We start from the raw sequence: 16,602 nt of genomic DNA on the forward strand, positions 1-16,602 counted from the left end.
CTACAACACTTGTAGAACCCAGATCAACATTCAAAATTATTCTGAGAAACGATTTCTCATCAGACAAAATTAATTCATGATATAACTTGTAAAAATCATAATTAATTCATACAAGCACATAAAATTCTGAAATTTTTACCACAGATCTATATACATACAACCTATGCTCTGATACCAATGTTGGATTTTAAACGCAGCGGGGGCATGGTAAAACAGTTTTACACATACAAAATCCAAATAAAAGCATATAAATCGTAGCAAAAACATAGGGGGATCGAATCTAACCTTTAAAATAATTCGGAGACAACGATCAGAGATCCTTAGCAGTTGCTCCTCAAGTGTGAAGCACTCCACCGGTATCCACCAAGAAAACGATGTTAAGGGGGAGGAAGGAGGTGGAGAGAATTGGGTTTTCCAAACTTTTTGGGTTTATGGGATTCGAATAAAAATAGGGTCTATAATAGTGTATTTATAGGCAAAATTTTCAGCTGAAATTTTTCCCATAAATATTATTATTATTATTATCCCATTTATTATTCTCATTAATAATTAAAACTGTTATTCCTCATGAACTAACAATGAGATTTACAGAAGGGGGGTTGAATGTAAATCTCAAAACTTTTTCAAGTTTTGAGCAGTTTCAAAGGCTATGTGTTTAAGATAAACAAGTGTATGAATTGCTTTAAACTAATACAGATAGATATATATATTCAAACACTAATGTAAAGAACACAACAGACCTTAAAAACTTTTCTGGTGGATTGTTGTTCCACCAGAGATGGTATTTCAGAAAATCTGTGATTCAAGAAGTTGATCACAGCTGCGTCCTAGTACAAACTAGATAATTTTTCTCTCAAGATTTTTCTAAACAGCTCTGGAAAAATTCTTATCTAATTACTAGCTGCTACTTGGTTTATATATTACCAAGTTTACAAGTGAAGACAAAGATAAAAAGTACAATAATAAAATAAGTTATCCACTTGTTTCTTCTCCATTTTACTCCAGTGTATTGTTGACTATTGCCTCTTTATACTAGAGTAGAATGGCTACTTTTTCTGATGTTCCTGAAATAGGCTACCACATCTCAGTTGTCTCTGTCAACCCATGTGCCTCTGTTTGTAGGTACAACTACCACTTGTCAACTGCTATTTAACAGAACATCCGTTGAAGCCTTCATCCGTTGATGGCTTTATCCGTTGATGTGTTAGCAGTTGAAGCTCTATCCGTTGATGCACTCATCCGTTGAAGGATGTTATCCGTTGAAGCTTTAGAGACATCCGTTAAAGCTTTGTTTCTCATCCGTTGAAGGTCTTTAAGTTATCCGTTGACACCATTTCATTTATACAAAATTACAAGGCATGAAATACTTACAATTGGCCTTCCTATCTGCATATCCTCTAGTAGTCAACATGACTTATAATTTCCTTCAACATTTAAGAATTATATCTCAAATTCAGAGACTGAAATGTGCTACAACACTAGACTTATTTCTAAGTAAAGCTACACCATCAACGGATAGCCAAAATGGTCTTATCCGTTGAGGCTACAAACACTAGATTTCTACTTAAGTGTTTTGTTAAACATATCATCAAATTAATGCACATATATTCCTAACAATCTCCCCCTATTTATGTCTATAAGAATTGTAGACATAAATTCAAGGTTAACTTGATGATAACAAAACACTTAACAAATATATGAACTGAAACTAAGTAGAAATTCAAAAGTGTTGCAAAAGTGTATGTACTAGAAGGTAATTGAAGATTTACAGTATTTCCAAGGGTGCTCCTCTAGCCTGAGCAAATCATTTTTTTCTTCTTTGATCCCTGGTTTTCTTTCCTAGCCCTTTGTCATTTTCCTTAATTTGGAGTTGGAGTTGTCTGAAGAATTCAGCTTCATCTTCATCACTGATATCCAACTTAGATTGCATTTCTTTGAGAGTTTCATTGCTGGAAATCTTGAGTTGGTCTTCAAGTCTGAAAAATCTTCTGACTCCTTTATCATCTCTGAATTCCATCAACCAATGAGGTGATTTGTGAATTGTAGTTCCCCTTTCTTGAATGAGTAAGGTTCTGGGCAAAGCATTGGGCTCCCTCCAAGTTTTCCTTATGTTGGCAATCTTGTTGAGAATTTCAGTCTTGGCAGTCCTGGTAAAGCCAGAATCCTTTTGTATGGCTGAAAAGACTCTGATCAAGGTAGAGTAGCCTTCATTCAGAATCCTGTAGAGAGGCCATGTTCTTTCCCCAGCTCCTTTGTATCTGAACACCAATCTCTCTGGTAGCTGTCTGTAGGCAGCAATTCCCCTTACATCCTCCAGCTCATCCAGATAGAGTTCAATGTCTGAAATTTCTTTTATGTCACAGATGTGAACATAATCATCTTTAGAAATGGGTGGCTTAGGGTTAGGTTTATGTTTTTGAGTGAATTTCTTAGAGTTTAGGGGAGGTGTAGATTTGGATTTTCTTTTCTGTTTCTTTGGTAGTGGAAGAGTGGTTAAAAAGGTAGGCAAATTGATGGTGTCCCAATCAATAGGTTCCTCTTTTGGGATGATTGGTTCACCATGGATGTTTATAGTGGGATCAGCAACAAAGGGTTCAGGTATGGAAGGTAGAGATTTAGTTTCTTCAGTGTTGCCTTCACTCCTTCTATGTGCCTTGGCCTTTCTTCTGTTTCCCTTCTGCCATTCCTCTTTTTCCTCCATACTTTCACCAAATATACTCCCAAAAACCTCATCTAAGTTTGCAATCTTGTCTTCACCCCTGACTTCAATTCCTTTCTCATTTTCAACTAGACTTGACTTTAGCTTTTGTTCAAGCTTTGCTTGTGCTCTTTTGTCAGCCTTGAGTTTTTCAGCTTCTTTCTTTAACCTTTTGGTTTCTTCCCTCTTGGCTATTGAGAATTTGGGATGTCCTTGCATCACACATATGCTTTTTCCCTCTCTAAAGATAATAGCCATGTTTCTCCTTACTGCCTCATCCATGGTCTCCTTGTGTTTTATGATGCTAGTACCCAAAACTTTGTCTTCATCAGGCTTTGGAAGAGGAAAGTCCACTTCTTTCATCTGAGCAAAGTCTAGAGGGTTCTTTGTGGAGTCCTTGCTGGATCTAGTGTTGGGCTTGAGAACCATAGGTTTTAGATTCTTGAAAGAAGTCTCTCCAACCTTATTTCTCCTTTCTGGCTTGTGCTCCATATTGATTGGTTCAACCTTTGTGCTATGTTTCACAGATATTGATTTATCTTGTGTAGAGCCAAACAACTGTTGCATCCTTTCATCAATTCTCCTCCTTTGCTCTTTCACTTGAATTTCAGCTGCTGCTAGCTGGATTAAATCAATTCCATCGGGCTTTCCTTTGATTTGAATGATTGAAAAGTAGTGATGGCAGGAACTAGCACTTTAGATATTTGGATTTTTATAGATGGCTCTCCTTCCCCTTCCCTTTTACTCTCCCCCTTTTTGTTATCATCAAGGAGAGGGGTCAAGCCCTGTGCTTTTGCCAGCTGCATAAGTAGATTTGTTTGAGATTGTTGGTTGTGAAGAATGGTGGCCACAGAATCTTCAATAACTTGAACTCTGTCTTCCAATTTGGCCAGCCTCTTTTCAGTATGTGATTCCTTTTTCAATCTCAACAAAATGTCCTGCATTGTACCATAGGGCATGACTGAATCCAATTTTTCAGAATTGTAGGATTTCAAGTCAGCAATATCCTTTCTGAGTTCATCCACACTCAGATTCTGTCTTACTTGTTGCAACTTCATGAGATGCAGTGAGTCCAAGTGAGCTGTAAGGATAGCCTTTGTACCAGCATGAGAAGTTTTCTGAATGGCCTGTTTGATAGTACTGATTTGTTTGACTAAGGAGACATTGAATTGCCCTGTTGTAGACTCCTTTGATAAGGCCCATTCAGGTAGATTTGGAATAGAACTAGGGCCTTCATCTCCCCCTAAGTTCATGCTTCCATCTGAAGAAACAAAGTCATCATCATCAGAATTTACTCCAAATTCTTCAGATGACTCACCAGCTTTTGAAGGCATCTTATTAATAGCAGCTTTGTCCCTTTGAAGAGATGCTGTTGTATGTACTAGATGTAGTGTCTTTTCTGCCTCCACATTGCCCTGTGCAGCCAATAATTGATAGGCTGAAACAGGATGAGTAAAAGTGTCAGCATCCAAGGAAATGTTATCAATAACAGCTTTGTAATGTTGCTGAAATTGTCTTTCCTTTTCAGCATCATTCACAATCATTGACTCACTAGCAATGGCTGGTTCCATCCTTATATCTGCTGTACCTGCCTTTCTCTCATTTTCTCTATGTTCTTGCATCAGGGGCTCCCCCTGGCTCACACAACTCACTCCCTCACCTTCACCTACTAAGGTGGTACTCCTCTCACTTACTTTTGCCATGCTGGAAAAAATAGCATGCATGTTTGAGCTCTCAATCTCTCCTTTTGCCTGGGAGCAACCCAGCCTCTCACTCAAATTGTCACTCCCTTCCCTCAGTCCTAGAAGTGATTGTACAGTAATCAAGTCTTCTACACTTGGAATTGTTTCAGTTGTGTGTGTAGAGACTATCAACGGATGAGGAATAGCCGTTGAAGGTGAAACTGATGGTATCAACGGATAACTGCTGTTAAGCTTATCCGTTGAAGAACAACCACTTGTCAACGGATGAGTGATATCCGTTGAAGAAGGCAAATAAGTAGAAATTGAAGGTGATATAACTATTGAATCTGTGTAGATTGATATGAGTTTTGGTGACACAGATCCTTCAATTACATCTGAAAGAATTTGCGGGTGATCCAACAAATCATCTAAAAGATGATGATCACCTGTATTTGAGTGGGGCTCCTCCCTGAGTTGTAAAGAGGGAGAATCAGGAATTGATGGGAATAATATATCCACATCTAGAGATGGTGATGAAGTGTGTGGTGATTGATGTGTGTTAATTGTGAGAGAATGGGGCTGTGACTCCACATTTGTTGGAGCCACATCAAACTGAGTTTGAGAAGGCATAGATACAGATGGATGTATATGTGCAGTGTGTGCACCCTGTGTAGAAGATTGGGTTTTTGCTCTCTTTCTTCTAATAAAGGCTTTTGTTGGTGAGTGTTTGGCTTTAGTGTCCCTCCCTCGTTTGTTCTGTGTTCCTGGTTGGGAACTATTTTCAATAGTTACATCCTTTTGGGAGGATGCAGCTAGGGATATGCTAGTAACCCTTTCAACCACCACAGCTTTTTGAGAAACTGTGGCTTGGCTAGCTTGGGAAGCACTTATCTCTCCTTCCTTATCCTGGGGGTTTCTTTGATGTTCACCCCTCCCCTCACCACTCACACCCTGTTCACTCCCCTCAGGGTTAATGGTAGATGTTACAACTGTTGTCTTTTGAGAAACAACAGAGGTAGTTTTCTTTGTCTTTGATTTTGAAAGTTTAGTTTTGGTGACCTTGGTAGGAATCTGTTGGGGCATTGTCACAGATTCCATGGCCACAATAGAAGATAAAAAAATAGAGGGGTTGGAAGAAGTAGGAGTTGTAGAAGCAATTACCTCACTTACCTGAGGTGCATTGATGATTGGTAAATATATCAATGGCACACTGCTGTTGAGATCCATTCTCAATAAATCTGCAAGAACTCTTTTCTCTTGTGCCCAGCACTTGAGTTTATTATTCTCATTGGTTATGACCAAACCTTCAGCAACATGGTTAGCCAATGACATAAAGAATCTAGCATAATAGATGTTATTAGATCTATTAGCTTTGTTACCTAATCTAGTGCCCAATTCTAGCATAACATAGTTGCTAAAATTAAAATACCTATCAAAAACAAGCATATAGAGCATATTAACAAGAGATGAAGTTATGGCATCACAATTGCTAATTTTCCCAGAGAAAACCTTGATAAAGGCATCCCCAAGAAAACTCCATTCTTTCCTAAGGCCTTTTCTTTTAATACTCCCTAAACTAGCAGAGTTAAGAGAATAACCTATGGAATCTAACATGCTGGATACATCATTATCAGTGTGTGGTGTCATGGCATTGTTCTCAGGTAATTTAAAACATGCTAGTAAATCATCACAGTTAACACAATGATTTTTACCTTTGAGGGTGAAGGAGATAGTCATATCTATTGAGTTGAACTCAGCAGTTGTCCAAAGCTCCTCAACTACTTCACAGTAAATCGTTGGGGCTTCCAGCATTGCATAGCTAAGTTTACAGTTTTTGATGAAGTCCATCATTTTGTGATAATCGGAGTGGGCTTCATTCTTTTCTACCAAAGCTATGAAATTGTTCTTCTCATAGATGAACCCAGATTGAGACATAATCTTTACTACTGGTGCCATTGTTGTGAGTAGAAATTGCAGAGAATAACTTGAAGGTTTTGCAGAGAGAAAATGGTAAAAGCTTTGAAATTTCAAGAAAGCGTAAAGTAAAAATGAAAAATCAGAAGGGCTTATATACTTTCTCAAATTAAAAAGCATAAATAAAAGATTAAACAATAAATATATGTAAGTGAATTTCAGCCGTTTAAAAATAAACTGTAAGTATTCTAAAAACTACCTTTAAAATAAATACATACAGCTGTATGTATGAGTATCAACGGTTAAGACAATAGAATCAACGGCTGTGAAACACCTGAATCGACTGATGTGATATTTCAACGGATAAAGTAAACTGTCATCCGTTGAAGAGCACTTCAATTTATCCGTTGACGGATAAAAAATTCCAGAAATGTATATGTCTTTCAACGGATAATGAACATCCGTTGACAGAACAATTTTGACTTTCAACGGATAGGGAATATCCGTTGATGGAATAATCTGTATTAAAAATCAAATTTGTTCTAGCAGCTAATACATTTCAGGCTTCAATTCAAATTGCAATAAGGACATGAATTTTAAGAGTAATTAAGCATACCTAGCTCACTTACCAATCTTGTGAATGTTGATTCATCAAGTGGCTTGGTAAATATGTCTGCAATTTGTTGTTCACTTGGAACAAAATGAAGTTCCACTGTACCTTTCATCACATGTTCCCTAATGAAGTGGTACTTGATATCAATGTGCTTGGTTCTTGAGTGCTGTACTGGATTTTCAGTAATGGCAATGGCACTTGTGTTGTCACAAAATATTGGAATTTTGTCAACAGTCATACCATAGTCAAATAACTGGTTCCTCATCCATAGTATTTGTGCACAGCAACTACCAGCTACAATGTACTCAGCTTCAGCTGTTGATGTGGAAACAGAATTCTGCTTCTTGCTGAACCATGATACAAGCTTGTTCCCTAGAAATTGACAGGTGCCTGTTGTGCTTTTCCTGTCTATTTTGCAACCTGCATAATCTGCATCTGAGTAGCCAATTAGATCAAAACCAGACTCTCTAGGGTACCAAATTCCTAGATTTGGAGTCCCCTTGAGATATCTGAAAATTCTTTTAATAGCCACTAAGTGAGATTCTTTAGGGTCAGCTTGAAATCTAGCACAGAGACATGTAGAAAACATTATATCTGGTCTACTAGCAGTTAAATATAAAAGTGAGCCAACCATACCTCTATAACTTGTAATATCCACAGACTTTTCAGCCTTGTTTAATTCAAGCTTAGTGGCAGTGGCCATGGGAGTTTTTGCAGGTGAACAATCCATTAAGTCAAACTTCTTTAAAAGATCATAAATATATTTAGTTTGACTAATGAAAATTCGACCACTAACTTGTTTAACTTGTAACCCAAGAAAGTAAGTTAGCTCTCCCATCATGCTCATTTCATATTTACTTTGCATTAATTTAGCAAACTTTTTACAAAGCTTATCATCTGTAGATCCAAATATAATATCATCTACATAAATTTGTACAAGTATCTTAGAGCCATTAACATTTCTAAAGAAGAGAGTTTTGTCAACAGTACCTCTTGTGAAATGATTATCTAGAAGGAACTTTGACAAAGTCTCATACCAGGCTCTAGGTGCTTGCTTTAGTCCATAGAGTGCTTTCAATAGATAATACACATGGTCTGGAAAATTTTGATCTTCAAAACCTGGAGGTTGGCTTACATAAACTTCTTCCTCCAATTCCCCATTTAGAAATGCACTCTTGACATCCATCTGATAGACTTTGAAATTGGCATTAGCTGCATAGGCTAGAAAGATTCTGATGGCTTCAAGTCTTGCAACTGGAGCAAATGTTTCATCAAAATCTATTCCCTCTTGTTGAGAATAGCCTTTAGCAACCAATCTGGCTTTATTCCTTATGACAATGCCATTTTCATCCATCTTGTTTCTGAATACCCATTTTGTGTCAATGGAACTCTTGTTCTTTGGCTTGGGTACCAGCTTCCAAACTTTGTTTCTCTCAAATTGGTTCAGCTCTTCCTCCATAGCTAATATCCAATCTGGATCCATTAAGGCTTCTTCCACTTTCTTAGGTTCCTCCTGAGATAGAAAACTACTATACAAACATTCATTTTGAGTAGCTCTTCTTGTTTGCACTTTAGATGATGCATCACCAATGATCAGTTCAAAGGGATTATTCTTGGTCCATTTCCTTTGAGGTGGAAGATGTGCTCTAGATGAGGTGGCCTCAGTATTGTCATGATGTGAGACAGAGTGTTGATCAGTTGAAACTCCCCCTGAGTTGTTGGTCCTTTGCAGGAAACTTGGAGTTCTATCAACTGATGATGTAAATCGATTATCCGTTGATGAACTATGATCAACGGATGCTTCATTATGTACTTCAACGGATGATGCACTATGTCTTTCAACGGATACTGCATTGCCTCTTTAAACGGATGCAGAATTCTGTGCATTATCCAAGGGCATATCTTGAATCCCTTTTGAAGTGTCATCTTCATCAATCTCCTCTTCACTATCATCACAATATATCTCAATGTTGTCAAATTTGAGTCTTTCATGGTGTCCCTCATCTGTTAGTCCATCAATCTTTTTATCATCAAACACAACATGCACAGATTCCATAACAATGTTGGTTCTTAGATTGTAGACCCTATAAGATTTTCCAGCTGAGTAACCAACAAATATCCCTTCATCAGCCTTTGCATCAAACTTCCCTTTATGGTCAGATTGATTTCTCAGTATAAAGCATTTACATCCAAAGACATGAAGAAAGTTTAGAGTTGGTTTTCTTCTCTTGAACAACTGATAAGGAGTCATGCCTTTAGCTTGATTGATCAAAGAAATATTCTGAGTGTAGCAGGCACAATTAACAGCTTCAGCCCAGAAATATGTTGGTAACTTTGATTCTTCAAGCATTGTTCTAGCAGCCTCAATTAAAGATCTGTTCTTTCTTTCAACTACCCCATTTTGCTGAGGTGTTCTTGGAGCTGAGAACTCATGCATAATTCCATTTTCTTCACAGAATAGCCTCATTGTCAAATTCTTGAACTCAGTTCCATTGTCACTCCTGATATTCCTAACCTTCAAGTCAGGATGATTATTGACTTGCCTGATATGATTGATAATGATTTCACTTGCTTCATCCTTTGATCCAAGAAAATAGACCCATGAAAACTTTGAGAAATCATCTACAATCACCAAGCAATATCTTTTTCTTGCAATTGACAATACATTGACTGGTCCAAACAAATCCATATGTAGCAGCTGTAATGGTTCATCAATTGTTGTTTCAAGCTTCTTTTTGAATGATGCTTTCCTTTGTTTGCCTTTCTGACAAGCATCACACAAACCATCCCTTGAGAATTCAACAAGAGGAATTCCTCTAACTAAGTCCTTTTTGACTAGATCATTCATTGTCTTGAAATTCAAATGGGATAGCTTCTTGTGCCATAGCCAACTTTCAGCTGAACTTGCTTTGCTGAAGAGACAAGTAATAGATTCTGCATCTGTAGAGTTGAAGTCAGCTAAGTACACATTTCCTTTTCTAACTCCAGTTAGAACCACTTTGTTATCTTTCTTACTGGTGACAACACAGGCTTCTGAATTAAAGGAAATTGTATTCCCTCTATCACATAGTTGACTGATGCTCAGTAAGTTGTGCTTGAGACCATCAACTAATGTAACTTCATCAATTATGACATTCCTTGTTGAAATCAAGCCATATCCCATAGTAAACCCTTTGCTGTCATCTCCAAAGGTTATGCTAGGGCCAGCTCTCTCCTTAAACTCTGTGAGCAGGGAGAAATCTCCTGTCATGTGTCTTGAACAGCCACTGTCCAAGTACCATAGATTTCTTCTTTTTCCCTACACACCATAAAATCAATCAAGTTGATTTTGGTACCCAAGTTTCCTTGGGTCCATTCTTGTTAGTCTTTCTCCTAGACTTCATTCCTCCTGCATCTTTAGACTTAGGTAACTTTGAGTCAACCTTGATCTTAGATGTAGTTGGTTGAGGTGTAGGGTTAGTCACAGAATCATTTAGCACATTTGGAATTTGATAAGGCATGGATTGTGCAAGCATGTTATTCCATATTGGCATATTGTATGGCATTTGAGGCATACTAAATGTAGCAAGATAAGGATTGTTAAAATATGGCATGTTTGCAAAATCTGCATAAGGATTCTGTTGAGACATAACAGGCATAGCATGCAGAGGTGATGCAGACATATTAGGCATGGAAGAGGGCACAGGTATGGGAGTTTTCTTAATAGATTTGCAATTAGCAGATAGATGATTAACACTACTATAATGCACACAGCTTTTTCTAGGAGCATACTTATCAGGTGTGTAATTGTTATGTTTGTTAACCCCTACCTTCCCATTTCTATTAGATTTCCTTTTAGTTTCCTTTTTATCCTCAACCACTTTGAGCCTATTCTTTAACTGTTCTAAGGTCATGTGTCCTATATTCACCTTACTGAAATCTTTGGATGTGCTTGCTTCTTCTTTGACAAAGTTCTTGGAAGTTGAACCAAACTTTTTGTTGAGTTTCTTTAGATTTTCACTTTTAGAAAAATCTGCCTGTTTTAATTGAGGAACCTTCAACGGATGCTCCTTTTCTTCCTTCAACGGATAATTTTCATCATCCGTTGATTCCACATCCGTTGACAGCCCATCAATTAATTCCATTTTCTTTTTGTTTTTATCCCAGGCAGTCTCACAGAATGATTCAATTCCTTGGACCTTGGCAATTTGAGCACTAACATCCCTAGATGTCTTCCAGGCTTTAATCACCTCTTGCTCTCTCTCTAATTGATTAGAAAGTATTTCTACTTTCTTAACAGATTCAGCTAGTTCATTTTCAACAGATATACAATGTAGCTTAGTTTTCTCTAGTCAATCAACTTATCTTCTAACACAGCATTTCTATCACTTAAAAACAAATTGTTCTCTTTAATCCTACTATTTTCTTTAGAAAGAGATTTAAGAGACACACGCAAATGATACAGTTCAGTAGACATGTCATTAAAAGCATCATTGCATTCTTCTTTAGTAAGCTGTGTTAAATCAGTAGTGATTACCTGGTTGCTTGATGAACTAACTTCATTTTCCTCAGAATCAGCCATGAGAGCCAAGTTGACATATTCCACATCTTCATCCTCTTCTTCTCCATCAGCTGCCCAGTCTTTTTCTTGAGTAATGAAAGCCCTCTCTTTTTGCTTGAGCAGATCAAAATATTTCTTTTTGTAATCTACTTGGTCAAATTTCTTCTTTTCAGAAGTTGGCTTTCTGCACTCACTTGCAAAGTGTCCACTTATACCACAATTGAAACACTTGAACTTGGATTTGTCCACCATGTTCTTATGAGGTTTAGTGGCTCTAGTGTTTTTCCTAAATTTCATCTTTGCAAATCTTCTGGACAGAAATGCAAGATGCTCATCAATACCATAAGAGTCATCTTGGCTGGAGTTGTCTTCATTCTCAGCAACTTGCTCCTTACCCTTGCTTGATTCTGATTTGCTTGTGCCATCTTTGGAGTTTAATGTTGATCACACAGTTTCTTCTCTGCATTCTTTCTCATTTTCAGCTACCAAGGCAACTGAACCTCCTTTCTTTCTTCCCTTCTCCAATACCTCATCCTGTTCCAGCTCTAGTTCATAAGTCTTCAAGATTCCATATAATCTTTCAAGAGTGAAGTCCTTATAATCTTGAGAGTTTCTCAAGGAGACAGTCATGGGTTTCCATTCCTTTGGCAAGGATCTTAAAAATTTAAGATTTGAATCCTTCACCTGGTACACTCTACCATACAGCTTCAGTCCATTCACCAGCTTTTGGAATCTATTGAATGTGTCATTTAAAGATTCATTTTCTTCAAAATGAAAATACTCATACTGTTGAATGAGAAGCTGCATTTTGTTTTCTTTTACTTGTTCTGTACCTTCACACAGTAGCTGAACTGTGTCCTAAACCTCTTTGGCAGTTGTGCAATTTATCACATTATCAAACATATCCTTGTCAAGACCATTAAACAAAATGTTCATAGCCTTCTTATCCTTGTGGACTTCTTCTGTGTCTTCCATTGTCCATTTTGCTCTAGGTTTTGGAATGGATTGACCAACAACAATTGTGGCTGTAGCAACTGTGGCCACTTTGTGGGGAATGTGATGATCATTCTCAATGCAGTTTACATAACCTTCATCTTGGGAGAGTAGATGAAGGTGCATTTTCACCTTCCAATGGTGATAACTGTCTTTGTCAAGAACTGGGATTTTTACTCCAATATCCTTCTTACTCATCTTTGTTAGTTTCCAAGATCTTTAAACTCTTTGTGTGTCAAGAGCTTGCTCTGATACCAATTGTTATTCCTAATGAACTAACAATGAGATTTACAGAAGGGGGGTTGAATGTAAATCTCAAAACTTTTTCAAGTTTTGAGCAGTTTCAAAGGCTATGTGTTTAAGATAAACAAGTGTATGAATTGCTTTAAGCTAATACAGACAGATATATATTCAAACACTAATGTAAAGAACACAACAGACCTTAAAAACTTTTCTGGTGGATTGTTGTTCCACCAGAGATGGTATTTCAGAAAATCTGTGATTCAAGAAGTTGATCACAGCTGCGTCCTAGTGTTAGAGCGAAAACACGCACTAATATTCACGCAAGTATACGCGTTCGCAAGTAATATAGAATACTTTCTAGTTCGTTCCCTCAGAGACTCAGACTAAATTATTGTCTAATTAAACTCACTCACCAATGTATGATTACTTCTCAATGTTAAGAAAATAACACTTAAAATTGTTGATTAAATATTAACTATGATTAAATACTTAATTAATCACTTAACTAACACTTCAATTTATCAATAATAAAACACTCATGAAATCACAACTTCATTATTACTTCCTTCTATAGCCATTGTTATTACCTTTAGCATGTGACAGTGATGATATTAATCGAATAACACGAAACTGATAAGAGCCAACTTTCATTGTACTAATATCATTCTACCAAGCATCCACAATTAAGATAGAAGTTAAATAGTCATCAATTATGTTGAGTTCCCATATGTCTACAGAAATTGACAACACAACGATTTAAGCACAAGTTATTCTTTTTGATTACATAGGGCAAATAAAACTGTTAGAGTTACCCACTAATCATGCATAACGTACATGAACCTATGCTAGCATGGCAATTTCTAAATCTCAAGATCCACCATCGCTTCACAAGAGATTAACACCCTATCTTATATGTTCGCGACGCACATAAGACGAATACGCACAACCAATACTAGATATCATGCAATCATCACACACTAAAGTATTAAACAATTAACTAAAGAATTTCATAATAAATCCGTTGCAACTCCATGATTACGATTAGCCCATAATAGCACTTATCGACATCATGGGTTCAATTGAAATCATGATAAACAAATACAAGAAAATAATAACTAAACTAATTATATTAAAACAGAGTACGTCACAAGAGTAAATAAGTTCAAAGCAAGAAAACTAGCATCCAACGTTACAACGAAACAAGAATCACAAGAATATATGCTTCCTCTTCGTTGCGGTGTGCTAAATCGGTCTTCTTCCTTATCTCCTTCGCTCCTTGCGTAAAAACACAATCTTCTTCCATCCACCACTGTGAAAACGTCTCAAATCTACTTATATAATAGTCCCATAAAACTCAGATTACATAGAAGTGGAAACCAAACAGAAGTAGAAGTCCTAAAATAATTTGTCTTTTTTCCCGACCCTGCGCGGCCGCTCAGCATAGCTGAGCGGGCGCTCAGCTTGCTGCGCGGCCCCTCAGCAATGCTGAGCGGGCGCTCAGACCTCTTCTGGAAAATTTCTGATTTCGCTCCGTTTCTTTGCCGTAATCTGCCCGTTTCTTTCCTCTCGCAATGGTGAACACATGCCAAGGCTTATTCTTGATGATTCCTCCCCCGAAATGCAACTAAAACCCTGAAATGCATAAACACTAGAAAAAACGCATCAAATACACAAAATACTTGATTTCAAGACACCAATTTAAGCCATTTTAAGACGCTCTAAGTGGTATATAATTCCACTTATCACACCCCCAAACTTAAATCGATGCTTGTCCTCAAGCGTCACAGACTAAAAAACAAATAAAAACATGCATGAATGCAATCTATATGAAAATGCAGCGATCCCCCTTACTACAATTAACCAACAAATTGTCATATCTTAACGAATGCAGTTAGATAACTAAAGATCAATAAACTCATGCAAACGGACATACAGCCATAAACGTGGTGTGTGCAAATACTTAGCAGATATGCTTCGGAACTAGACCAATTACTATGACTAGACTATCCTCAAGGCAATCCTACGATTATACAAAGAATAAAAAATTCTAGGCACAAAGTGATATACAACACTACAAGAACTCTGGAACTTACTACGGAATCGTGCTTTTTATTTACAACTCAAATGCTTATTTGACCGTGCAATGAGTGAGGTCCACAAAAGACTTATACAATGATATCCATGTAACGAGCGTTAGGTTAGCGGATCCCAGACTCTAAAAACCTTAGGTCGCTAGGCACAAAGTCCCCTAAGAACTTAATAACTCGAATACCAAAGAGCCCACTCTTGATCAATTATGCAATTTTTTTTTTATAACTTCTGAGCAAGTGCGTTTCGCTCCATCTTGCTCAACCCTAGACTACTCGCACCATATGCGAGCCGGCTACTAGCCATTTGACGCCTCGCCACAACTAGCAACAACTTCCATATTTTTTTTCCAAAATTTTTTCTTTTTCATGTCTTTATCACTAAGAACCTATAATCGAATTCTAAGCATAATAAGTAGATTGACCTTGAAAACAACCAAATCATAACAACAATCTAGCCCTTACGCATTCTCTAAGACTTAGTGGACTTACAATTGTTTCTAGCATGCATATCAACCTACACAACTTAATATCACTTTAATGCTATCACTACACTCGCATCAATATCACAATTCAGTCGATAAATCATTGCAAAAGGGATCATGGTAAATACATGAGCTACATGACATTCAAAAAAAACTAAATGGCATAAATTATGCAACTATATGAACTAAACTATCATGAATATGCAACTAAATGACACACACACAATATTCCTTAACTACCACCCCCAAACTAAAAATCTTCACTGTCCTCAGTGAAAGTAGTAGAAAGGAACACAGGGTATACCTACTCGGAGTCATCATCATCATCACCCTCAGTGGGTGGAGTATCAGGCGGCGGGTATACAGAATCCTCACCAAAAACTGGCCACTGGATATCAGCTCTAAGGCCTCGAAAAGCAGTCCCTAATGCAAGGGTGAGCTCCTGAGCAAACCTGCTCTGTGACTCATACATGGCATCCATCCGCCGTGAAAGCCTCCTATACTGGGCATCAACCATCCCAGCACCTTCCTGAGCTCTCGAAGAACCAGCCTCATCACGCCCTGGTCTAGCCATAGTAGCACCTCGTGTTGGACGCCCTCCTGGAAGACGAAAACCCAGCCCATGCTCCTCAGGCTCACCACCGGTCCACTCCTGCATCCCATTCAGAGTGCCAGAATCAATCGGAGATGCTGGCAACTGCAACTGCTCATGAGCCGGCCAGTTCACTCCCACTGCTCGGCATAGCTTCGTAACCGTAGATGCATAAGGGATGTTCATATGCTTCGCTCCCCTCAAAAACTTCAGAATTCCTTGGTAGATAAACTCACCAAGGTCCATATAGTATTCCTCATTCAGAATTCCCCACAACAACTGTGCTCGCTCAACTGTGACCTCGTGTGCATGCGAAGAAGGCAAAATATTAGCACAAATAAATGCATTCCATGCACGGGCATACCTGTTCATGGCGATCGCCGGAAAGTGACGATACTCATTAGTGCCGGTCCTGCAGGTCCAAACTGTGCCCGGTCGACAGAGAGTCGCACAAATCAAATCCAAGTCAAAATCCTCAGCAGTCTTTTCATTCCAGTTCTCCTCCTCGGGCTTCCTCTCTCGCTGTCCAATTACACGGTGAATCGCCGCAGGATGATATCAACCGTCAGCCCTCGGACCACAGAAAACTCATTCTTTTCGGCCTTCGCGTTCGCGTAGAACTCACGAACAACGCTCATCGGTACTGCTTCGGGTGACTCACAAAAAGCTATCCACCCCTTCTCTGCAATCATGGGCAGCAACTCACCATCCCTCCCTGATGGTAAAAACCCCCTCTCCTTCAGAATCGGCTTACC

The sequence above is a fragment of the Apium graveolens genome, chromosome 8 (assembly GCF_009905375.1).
Source record: "Apium graveolens cultivar Ventura chromosome 8, ASM990537v1, whole genome shotgun sequence".
Lineage (NCBI taxonomy): Eukaryota > Viridiplantae > Streptophyta > Magnoliopsida > Apiales > Apiaceae > Apium > Apium graveolens.